The sequence below is a fragment of the Protopterus annectens genome, chromosome 8.part0 (assembly GCF_019279795.1).
Source record: "Protopterus annectens isolate FY-2018-M chromosome 8.part0, PAN1.0, whole genome shotgun sequence".
NCBI lineage: Eukaryota > Metazoa > Chordata > Ceratodontiformes > Protopteridae > Protopterus > Protopterus annectens.
Genome location: NC_056741.1, coordinates 1,877,644,856 through 1,877,656,365, shown reverse-complemented (window position 1 = coordinate 1,877,656,365; position 11,510 = coordinate 1,877,644,856).

The window sequence follows — 11,510 nt, the reverse complement described above, 5'->3', positions numbered from 1 at the left end:
CCTGGGTGACTATTGCATGTGGCCAATGCTGTGCATTGCTTGCCATGTATATATTCCTTAGTCCATGACATGGATGGTGTCTGGGATGTGCACACCTCTCACATGCATGTACAGTGACATGTGGACCTGTACCTGGGGTATCTGGCCCATGTTGTGTACACAGATGGTTATCATCAGATGTGCCAGTTCTGGCCTCATGTGGCAGGTAATGGACAGCAGGTTGACCCTGCACCTACACTGATAGCATGATATCAGTATTCCCTGATGTCAGTGGCATCTGTCCATACAGGGCTTGTGTTTCAGGCATGGTATGTCCTTTGTGGGTCACATTTGCTGGCACCACAGGTGTTGCAGGTGTCCAGTGGGGAACAGGGGGGAGGTGCACTGTCAGCATGTACGTGCCTATTGGACTGATGGACAGGGTGCCATGCCCTCTGTAGCCCACTGCAATCACACCATGGTTACCATCAGTGGGCAGTATGCAGGGTACTATTAACTTAGTGGGTCTTGCCTAGGCAAGTGTGTGTGTGTGTGTGTGTGTGTGTGTGTGTGTGTGTGTGTGTGTGTGTGTGTGTGTGTGTGCGTGTGCGTGTGTGTGCATGTATGAGACATGAATTGAGAGTGTTCCCTGGGTAATACAAGGGTTGCTAATGTAGTTCAGCTGGCATTGCTGTCACATGTAGGAGTATGGATTTGCACCCCAGCCTCTCGGCTATTTCACATCTGTTATCCCTGTACAGTGGACATTGTGATATATACTAGGACCACCATATAAGAAGTTTGCAAAACCCACTCCACATTGAGTCCAGCTGTTACACACTAAAAACCACCTCCACACAGGATACGGATGACAAACACACACACACACACACACACACACACACACACACACACACACACACACACACACACACACACCTGTCATGTCTGGGATTAGAACTTCTACATAACTAGGATATTACACTACAGTAGTACACAGTTATAGGATGTGTCATGGAGATTACTGGAGTATTCCTTCCCCAAAGGTGTATTTCACAGTGAATGATATCAGCAGGATTGCCAAAGTAGGGGCATCTGAATTGTACTGAGTGTGAGTAGCCTAAAATGCATTGCTCCCTACACAGACATAGAAACACACACAACGCATCCACAATTGCCAGATAACCCCTACCATAGGTCTATATCACACTACAGCATGATGCTGTGATAGGACACACCATGGTGATTGCTGGCATGCCCTTTCCCCAAAGGTGTATTTCACAGTGAATGACATCAGCAGGATTGCCAAAATAGGGCATTTGAATTGTAGTGAGTGCAACTAGCCTAAAAAGGCATAGCTTTTTGCACAGACAGAGACACACGCAGTTGCCATGTCTGGGATTAGAACATCTTTCTAACTAATTTATCACACTACAGCAGTACACAATTATAGGATGCGGCATGGAGATTACTGGGCTATACTTTTCCCAAAGGTGTATTTTAAGGTGGATGATATCAGCAGCCTTAACAAAGTAGGGCATTTGAATTGTAGTGAGTGTGACTGGCCTAAAAAGCATTGCTCTCCACACAGATGGAGACAGACACACACAGTTGCCATGTCTGGGATTAGAACTCCTACCTAAGTAGTTTATAACAGTTCAGCAGTACGCAGTTATAGGATGTGCCATGGAGATTACTGGGCTACACCCTTCCCAAAGGTGTATTTCAAGGTGGATGACATCAGCAGCTTTGCCACAGTAGGGCATTTGAGTAGTAGAGAGTGTGACTAGCCTAAAAAGCATTGCTCTCCACACAGACGGAGACAGACATACACTTGCTATGTCTGGGATTAGAACTCCTACCTAACTAGTTTATCACACTGCAGCAGTACGCAGTTACAGGGCACACCACACAGATTATTGAGCTACAACTTTCCCAAAGGTGTATTTCAAAGTAGATGACCTCAGCAGCCTTGTCATAGTAGGGCTATGGGGAGGGCAGTGTGTGTGCATGGGCCATAGCCCATTCATCTAGAGGTTGACACACCACATGCGGACATACACAGGGTTATATTCCACAGGTACGTGTATACAGCTGCAAGATGACTACTTCCATGTACAGTCATGTTGCACAGCTAGCACTTGCACCACATAGTCTGTAATGCTGACAGATACTGGTGGCTAGTATATACAGTGAGTGACATCCGAACATTATGTGGTTGTAGCAATCTGGCTGTGTGCTGGGTGGGACAGAACTCATAATGGATGGCTCCTTTTCACAGTCACTGTCTTCCACACATCTATGTACATCTACTTTTGGCTTATTATACTGTGTTGTCCTTGGATATATATCTGTATTCCTATCCACTGTATGTGCAAAGCATGAGTGGTGCATACCGATGAGTGTCTGCACTAACATCTGCAACTGCCAGATATGTTTGGTCCACTGTTGTTTGCAGACACGGGCTTCATTTGTTTAAGTGTGCGAGCATGCCCAGTATGACCTTTCATTATGCTGTTGTCTGACATTGCCTTCATTTCTTTAAGTTTGTGAACATGCCCAGTATGGCCTTCTGTATTGCATGTGTGGATTGATTCAGTGCAGACCTTTGTGTTGTACACCTACAGGTAGCAAACAGTTTCTGCAGGGTATCCGTCAATCATTTGGCAATATGGGGACAACATGTGCAGGGGATAGTGTGTACCATAGGTGATTGAGTCTGTGCTGCTTCAGCTACATGGTACTGCTGTTAGCAGAGATATTCAAACATGTGCACTGTTATACACTGTGATATTTTCTGTCCTCATGTACTGTCAGGTGGACATTCCTGCTCACACTGATGTCTTGGGGGACAAGGGTGACTGCAGCTGTGTGTGGTATTGTGGGCAGATGCCTACATATTCATGGTAGGTTATGCCATCCTAGAGGGGGAGCTGCAGACACTTGCTGCTGGGTCTGTGTATCCGGTTCAGCACCTTGGTACAGTCCTGGCAGAGGATCCCATACTTGTACATCCATAAACATGACAGTATGGCCTTATATTGCTATGGCAATACCTCACAGCCGTACAGATTCACACAGGTTACCCAGAGGCAGAGGCCATGAGTCAGGACATTACCTCTGTTGTGGTGTATAGGCAGGTATGTAGCCACCCATTTATGTGTTTACAGCCAGGGAATAGTGTGCACACACAGCTTTGTGTCGGACCTTGCACATTCCATGCTGCCCACTTTCCCACCCCCCTCTGTTATTCTATCCTTTTCTATACATGATGCATACATTCTCTGATACTTTCCCAATGCTTATCACCCCATCACAGCTGTGTGTTGGTGTTGGTTCACAGTACATGCAGTGAGACATGGTGGACATGTTACTGTGGTTTATCCACATGGCCTTGAATATGGCTTATGTGGAGTGTGTCGTGTTGTTATTTGGGTGTCCATGACATAACATGAATTGGCAGTTCGTATGAGACACAGGCCCTTGGCAGAGGCCTGTGGGCCATTAGGTGTTAATGCGGGCCAGATGTGGTAGACTGTTGCATTCCGTCAGTCCTACATTCTCAGACCGCCATACAGTATATTCCCCTAAGGTGACAGGGTAGGTGTGCTAGGTGTTCATGCCAATACCTTCTATCAGTCTTGATCAGGTGGCGTGGATGCTGGCAGGGTGCTACCTACAGCTGCATGGGACACCTGCACTGCTTGCTGCATTCTATTGTTATTGCCATATACAGGTGGGGTCGTATTGTAGCCATTCCCCACAGCAGGGGTACAACCAGAGGGGTACCTGTGGTTGGTGTTTGCGTGAGCTGGGTGCATGTGTGCTATGGACACTACTTGCATCTGACACACAGATATGCATTGAGCATTCCAGTTATGTTTGCATGTGCAGATACATCAGCTGGTCCCCAATACATCAGTCCTACTTCCTTTGTGATCTGCGAGTGTTTGGGTGGACAACACATGTATCTCCTACTGCAGGACCAAATAATGTGATGCATACCTGTATGTACTATTCCAAGGCTGTGTCCATTTCACAGTGACACAATATATACTGTATGTGCGGGGTACTTTCCCCTGTGTACTGCTTCTATATCTAGCCCAACAGCCATGCTATGTCAGTCTTTCAGATGGTGACACATATTATCACCATACATTTACAATGTCTTACTGCTAGCTTGTGTTATACTGGTGGGTATTGTGTTTGGCACTGCTGTTGTGAGGACTTGTCCCTGTCATCAGCAATAGGGGGTATTGGCCACCAGTTCTTACCTAAACATGCATACATACCGACCATTCTCACACAATATGAAACGCACACTGACCTAACACACACATACCTGCATATTGTGCAGATGCTACAACCTATCCTGCTACCTTGGCCACCTCTGTGCATCTGTGCTCCACTGGTATTATACCTACACATACATGTTATTACATTTCTACTTAGGGTTGTGGGGGGAACACACCTGACTGTTAGGTGTGTACATCGGATTGGGTGGGAGCACACCAGGCCATTACTACATTTCTAAATAGGTTAGGGGCACACTGGACTTTTACTACATTTCTAAGTAGGGTTGGGGGAGCACACCTATTTCCACATTCCTACACAGGATTGTGGGAGGGGGACACATCTGACTGTTACTACATTTCTACGCTAGGTTGGGGGAAGGGGCACACCTGGCTGTTCCTACATTTCTACATAGGATTGTGGGGGGGTACAAACCTGACTGTTTCTACATTTCTACACAGGATTGGGGAGGCACACCTGCCTATTTCTACATTTTTTCACATGAGTGGGGGGCACACCTGACCATTACTATATTTCTACACTGGTTTCGGGGAAGGGGCACACCTGACTATTTCTACATGTCTACATAGGAGTGGGGGGCACACTTGACTGTTACTACCTTTCTACATAGGATTGTGGGGGGGGGACATCTGGCTGTTTCTACATTTCTACACAGGATTGGGGGGCACACCTGGCTATTACTACATTTCTACACAGGATTGGGGGGCACAGTTGACTGTTACTACATTTCTATGCAGGTTTGGGGGCACACCTGACTGTTACTACATTTCTATGCTGAACTGGGGGAGCGGGCACACCTGATTGTTTCTACATGTCTACATAGGAATGTGGGGGGACAGACCTGACTGTTTCTACATTTCTACACAGGATTGGGGGGCACACCTGCCTATTTCTACATTTCTTCACAGGACTGGGGGGCACAGCTGACTGTTACTACATTTCTACGCTGGTTTGGGGAAAGGGGCACTCCTGACTGTTACTACATTTCTATGCTGAACTGGGGGAGCGGGCACACCTGACTGTTACTACATGTCTACATAGGATGGGGAGGGCACACTTGGCACTTGTACACATTTGCTATGACTGTACTGGTATGTCTGGTACTCCATTTCATTATGTATGCTAACCTATCATGCTGACTAGAGGCATATCAGTGTACTACAGGTCTTAGCTTTGGTTGACCTACATATTAGTGTCAGACTTCCTACACTTCTGAACTAACATCCTACTGCCTGACCTGCTGTAGTCTGTCTGTGTAGTCCTGGGGTGGTGGTTACCCATAGGCATCATTCAGATGCCATAGCACAGCCTCTGTTTGTGTTTGTCTACACCTGTCCTGCTGGCTGAGACTGTTGTTGGGTATGTGAACCTCCCTGACTGGCATGTGTGAGTCATATGGACATACATGTGGCCCAGCACATTTCCTGCAGTGGGTTTTGTCACCCTGTATAGTACTGGCTACTGTGGTGACTCCAGTATTTGTTACAGATGTCATGGTGCCACTATGGGTGTCTACTATTTGCTGGCATACTATTCAGCCACCCAATTCCCTTGCATGCTTACATCCATACCATAGATACAGGTAACAACACGTTCTACTTCATTTGACAATTGGTGAGTTGATTGACTTACCTTCTGGGTGTTCCAGTATTGAGGGTTGTGCTGCAGGGCTGCCTTTGTCAGATGCACATAGTACACTCCCTATACATGGTTTAGCACAGGTAGTGTCATGTTTGGCATCCCTTGTACTGTATGTGAGAGTCAGAGTGAGGTGTTATTCCCCAGGTCCCTCCTGTGTCAGTGTATGTGCTATGCGTTGCCTCTTTACCAAGGCCAGGGCATACTGGGCATGACTCCTTCTACCTACTGGGGCAGGCTCAGTTTGTTTTTCCTCTGAGTAACTCTGTGCCTGTGCAGGCCTTGGCATTGGTGGGGGGCTGTGTTGGCCTGCCCCGTGCTGTTCCTGCTGCAGCTGTTTACGCAGGATCATATTGTGTAGCATGGCACATACAATGACAATTTGGGTACATGTAGCTGGTGAGTACTGCAAGGCTCCACTGGATGTGTCCAGGCATCGGAACCATGACTTGAGCATCCCAAACACACACACTCTATTATAATTCTGGTCTGTGTGTGTGCCTCATTATGGCGTTCTTGTTCAAGTGTGTGTGCATTTCTGATGGGTGTCATCAGCCATGGCTCCAGTACATATCCAGCATCCCCCACTAGGTGACCGTAAGGGATGTCCCCAATGGCAAATATGTGGTGCAGCTGCATCGGATGCCAGATGTGGGAATCATGATAGCTTCCAGAGCAGCCAGCACACACATTCATTATTATGCCCTGGGCATCACACATGACCTGGCAGGTGATGGAGGGGAAGCCCTTGCAATTGATGTAGACCCTACTCTACTCACCAGGTGGTGCTTTGATGCATATGTGCGTGCAGTCTATAGCACCCACTACCTCTGGTTATTCTGCTATTTGGTGGAACAGTTGCATATTGCTGGCCAACGCCTCACGGGTGTTGGGGAAATATATGTGCTCGCTGGCATGTGCTGACATGGCATCAAGAAATTGGTGGAGTACCTTGGATGCTGGTGCCTGTGAGATCCCCATCATATCCACAGTTGGCCTTTGGAAGGTACCTGTAGCTAGTATTATTAGGCTTACACATACCTTGGTACCCACTGGGATGGGTTCCCCTCTGTTAGTTCTGTGTGTGAGGCGTGGCCGGCACAGCTCAACAATTTGCTGTAGGAGGTCCCTGTCCACCCTATAGCGCTCCACTATCTCCAGCTGATGTAGCCCCTGGTAGGTTACCCTGGCTTTGTACAGTCTCCTGTGTCTCCTCACTGTGGGTTAGTCGACAGCATTCACATCCTCACCACCCTCAGCTTCTTCCACAAGTTGTTTTATGATAGCTATTGCAGCCCCTATCATTTTGTTGTTTTGTTTGTTAAAAGGTCCCTGCTTGTATACACCTGTGGTGTAGAGTATGGGAAAAACCAGAGAGGAAGGTGTTTGCATAGTTTATAGTAGTGTTCTGGGCTGGGCTGGTCTGCTGCCTGTGTAATTGGCTGATTTTGATACATTTCACCTGCCAGCTATGCTAGTTATCATTGATTACCTTCCTACTGCTGTTTTTGCTTCCCAATTGCCTTCCTGTTTAAGCCCAGGGGTGCACCGTGCAAACAGACTGCTCAAATGTGCACAGTGCTGCTATTTCCTGGTTTAACTTTTTTTTTCCTTTAAAACCTGGTGCATGGCACTCACACCCACTTAGGCAATGTAAAGAGTGCTAGGCAGATTCAGACACACCCCTTTACTTAGCTGTGCTTAGCTTGAAGCAAACCTGAGCCACAGGGCTCCAATCTACTTATAGTATGCCTGACACCTCCCTATGATGTCAGCTAACTCCTAGGCTTGTACCAAGCTATTCCTACTCTTACACTGTTGGGACCTGACTAGCATGCTGGAGAAAACTGGGATTCACTATCACCCCCCTCATTTGCATAGGATTGCCTGCTAATGCATAGTTACATGTCTCACACTGAGCTTCCCCCCTTAGCAACCACTACTCACTGGCCATGTTGTCTTCTGCCTGCCATTGACTTTCATGGCAAAATAGTGATTTTAGTTAGAATGCTTATTTTTGGTTTATTTTTTATTTTCCCCCCTATCCCGTTTGGGCGGCACTGCCCTATGCTTAAACAGCCGAGATCGGCTAAAAAAAATAAAAGTTAATTTTTTAAGCTGTTTGCAGTGGCCTTATACTTGACCATTGACATGCTTCCTGACTGTTATGCAGCTTTTATTTGGAGCTGTCACAGCTCTGTTTTGGATTTTGCAGAAATGTACTCGGTTACTAACCGAATACATTTCTGCAGATTACACTAGTCCTGCACAGCAGGTTTCAAGCTTCCTGGATCGCAAATTCACCTCATTTGCATGGATTTCTCCTGCAAATGGGGTGATTTGCATACAGGAGCTTAGTCCATGCAGGATTAGTGCAGGAGCCCTTGTGCACACCCCTGCAGGCTATTCCTGGATCGCACGGCAGACATATTGCCTGCTAAAGCCCCTGCACTAATCCTGCATGCCGTGCAAGGCTTGCAGAATCTGGGGGATTATTTCTGTACAGAGTGACATCACATACATCTGGTCATCTGACTTTGTTTCCCACACTATCCCCCATCATTAGAAGCTACCAGGGTATAGCAACTATGTGCTACAATACACACAGATAGAGCTTTGCTCATATATGATGCAGCTGCTAGAAGTCATAAAACTGTAAAACCATAAAACCATTTCACTCTTCCTACAGGAGCTTTAACCTTATCTCTAGCACTGACATTGTGTCTCTGGCTCCCTTCAAAACTGTGGGATAACATCTTTATGGCTTAACCCATAAAGTAATTTAATTTGAAGAATATTTTGCAAAGTCAGGTAGATTAAGATTAACCTCTTCACTTCTAGTATATGCTGTTACAATGTATACATTTAAACAGTTACAATAATGCATGTCCATCTCTTTTCCTTCAAGCAGAGCACACTGTTGATACATTTTAACACAAGCAAACCTCATAAATACATTTTCAGTACAAGCATCTGTACAAATCAGTTTAATATACAATGGCATATAATTATTTATAAAATTCCAGCTAGCTGTGCTGGCATATGTTACAAATCCACTGCTGTATTTCTCCTGGCATGGCTGGCAGTACTTCCTATTGTCACAGATGGTTCCAAAGAAGTGGTATTCTCTGTGATGTATATTTACCTCTTTAACATGACCTGTTTATGTTTCTAAAGAGATTGACATCACTTTATCAGGTGTTTATATTATCATTGGAATTACAAATGTGAAATAAGTCTGACAGGACAGAGTATGCTAAGGCTGTATACATGACAGAGTCTGTTAAGGCTGTATACAGAAGTCACCTCTTAGTGATCTGTATGATAGCGAGAATAAGGACACATCTACTGAAAGAAACATTATATTCAATGATCAGTCTAATGAAAACTGAGTAGAGTGGAATGATTACATTTTTGGACTTGGACACCATGCCTTTTGGTGTAAACTGTGTGATGAAAAAAGACTTCCTTACAATATTAGATATGTAATGATGAAAGACAGTTTGTTGTCATCATAGGGTCCCAGATCCCTGACTGTTGGATCAGCTTTCAGGGGTGTGTTGTCAATGTGATAATCAGAAGGAATGACATACTTTCCAAAGGACACTATTATACATTTATTGGCATTTAGTTTTAGTCCATGTTTTTGACACCAGCTATTTGCTTGGGATATTCCCTCTTGGAGGATCTTGGTGTCCATTGAGGACTTTATGTATAACCAAGTTTAAAGTAATCTGCAAACCTGGTCAGCTATAAACCCTTTACATTTGCTTTAACCTCTGAGAAGTAAATGCCAAAGAGGAGGGCCCAAGGACTAAACCCTGGGTGAAACCAGTAGTGCCAGGTCTTTTGGGGGAGGTTGAGATGCCCACCTTATTTTCATTGGTTATATTTGTGAGCCAATTTGCTATCCAATGAGTTACATAGGGATTTACATTTAACTGGGAGAGTTTATATATATGACTCCTGAATGGGATATGCTTTTGAATGCCTTTGCAAGGTCTAGATGTGAATTATAAATTGATTTGTCCTCATACATTGCTTCAGTAACCTTCTCAAGGAAGATGATTACATTTAGTAGACAGAATCTGCCCTTAAAGAATCTGAACTGGCTTGGGTTGAGAGTTTCTAATTTGTATATGTCCTTATTAATTAAATCCATAATGATCCTTTCTATAGCCCCATAGATGAATCTGTTCAGGCTTATGGGTTTATAACTACCATAGGTCAGTTCACAACCATCCACCACCCACCCTTTGTGCAAGGGGATGGCTGTTGCTATCCTCCAATCATCAGGCACAAAGTTTGAGTGCTGTTTCAGGCTAACATGTTCTGTGATCTGGTCCAGTCAAATTAGTGGTCTTAGCCACTATAGGATAACATCTAGACAGAACAAGATGCATTGCATCCCTTCCATCATAGAAAATTCAAGCCTTAAAAAAGTCAGTACAAACTCTTCAACATTTCAGTTCTCTTCTCTTCTAGCAATCCTAGTTCTTCGAGTCCTTGGTATCATGGCATCCCCCACTTTTGTGTGTTCACTAAATTTCACATGGAAATTCTTTACTGGCTTGTCCAAGCACAGTGGTCACAAGTTTCAGACTTTCATTCTGTTCTGATAATAATCACTTACCTATGCAAGGCCCATTTACAGTACTGGCTGACATCCCTTTTCATTCTTTAAGGAAGATCCTTTGTTATGCCATCTGAAACAGTGGTGATAAACACAGATGCCTCCACTCTGGGCATGGGAAGCATATTCAGGAGAGGCCAACCTTCACATAAGTATCTTGGAGATGACAGCAGTCCTTTCATCACTGTAAGAACTACAAGGCTTCTTGCCACCAGCGGCGACGTCCATCGAAACCAGTAACATTATTGTCATTTGGTACATCAACAAACAAGGAGGAATCAGATCCTACCTCTAATGCTGAGAAGCCATGAGAGTGTGGCAATTTCCGACTGCTTCACATCACTTTTTCATAGCTAGACACATTCTCAGCAGATCAACTGCTTTGCTGACAGCAGAGCAGATCAACTCTGAAGTCTCATGAGTTGTCTCTCAATTCAGTGGCTGCTAGCAGATTTTTGACCATTGGAGCCAGCCTTCCTGCAACCCGTCTGCCATCTGACCAATAGAAAGTGAGATGTTTTAATCAGGTAGGTTCCGTTACACTTTTCCTCCCCTCCCCCATGGCAAAGCTTTTACAGAATGTTCTATGCAATGCCACTGTAATCCACATTGCACCATAATGTCTCAGGCAAATTAGGTTTCCCCTCCTAAAGTCTCACATAAGGAAGCCCCCATGGCTTCCAGATTTCAAGATGGATCTACTATCTCATCCTTCCCAGTGGTCTCACCCAGCTTTTACACCCTGTTGTTAACTGCATGGTTTCTCCAACAGTAGTAATAGCCAAATACCCTTTGTTGTCTAACAAAGTTGTCTGTATCATTTCTGCATTTTAGAAAGAGCCCACACAAATAATTGACTATAGGAAATAGAAATGTTTCTCCATTTGGCTACAGCTCATGGAATAGACCCTTCCAATGAATTGGTTTCAGATAGACTATCATTCCT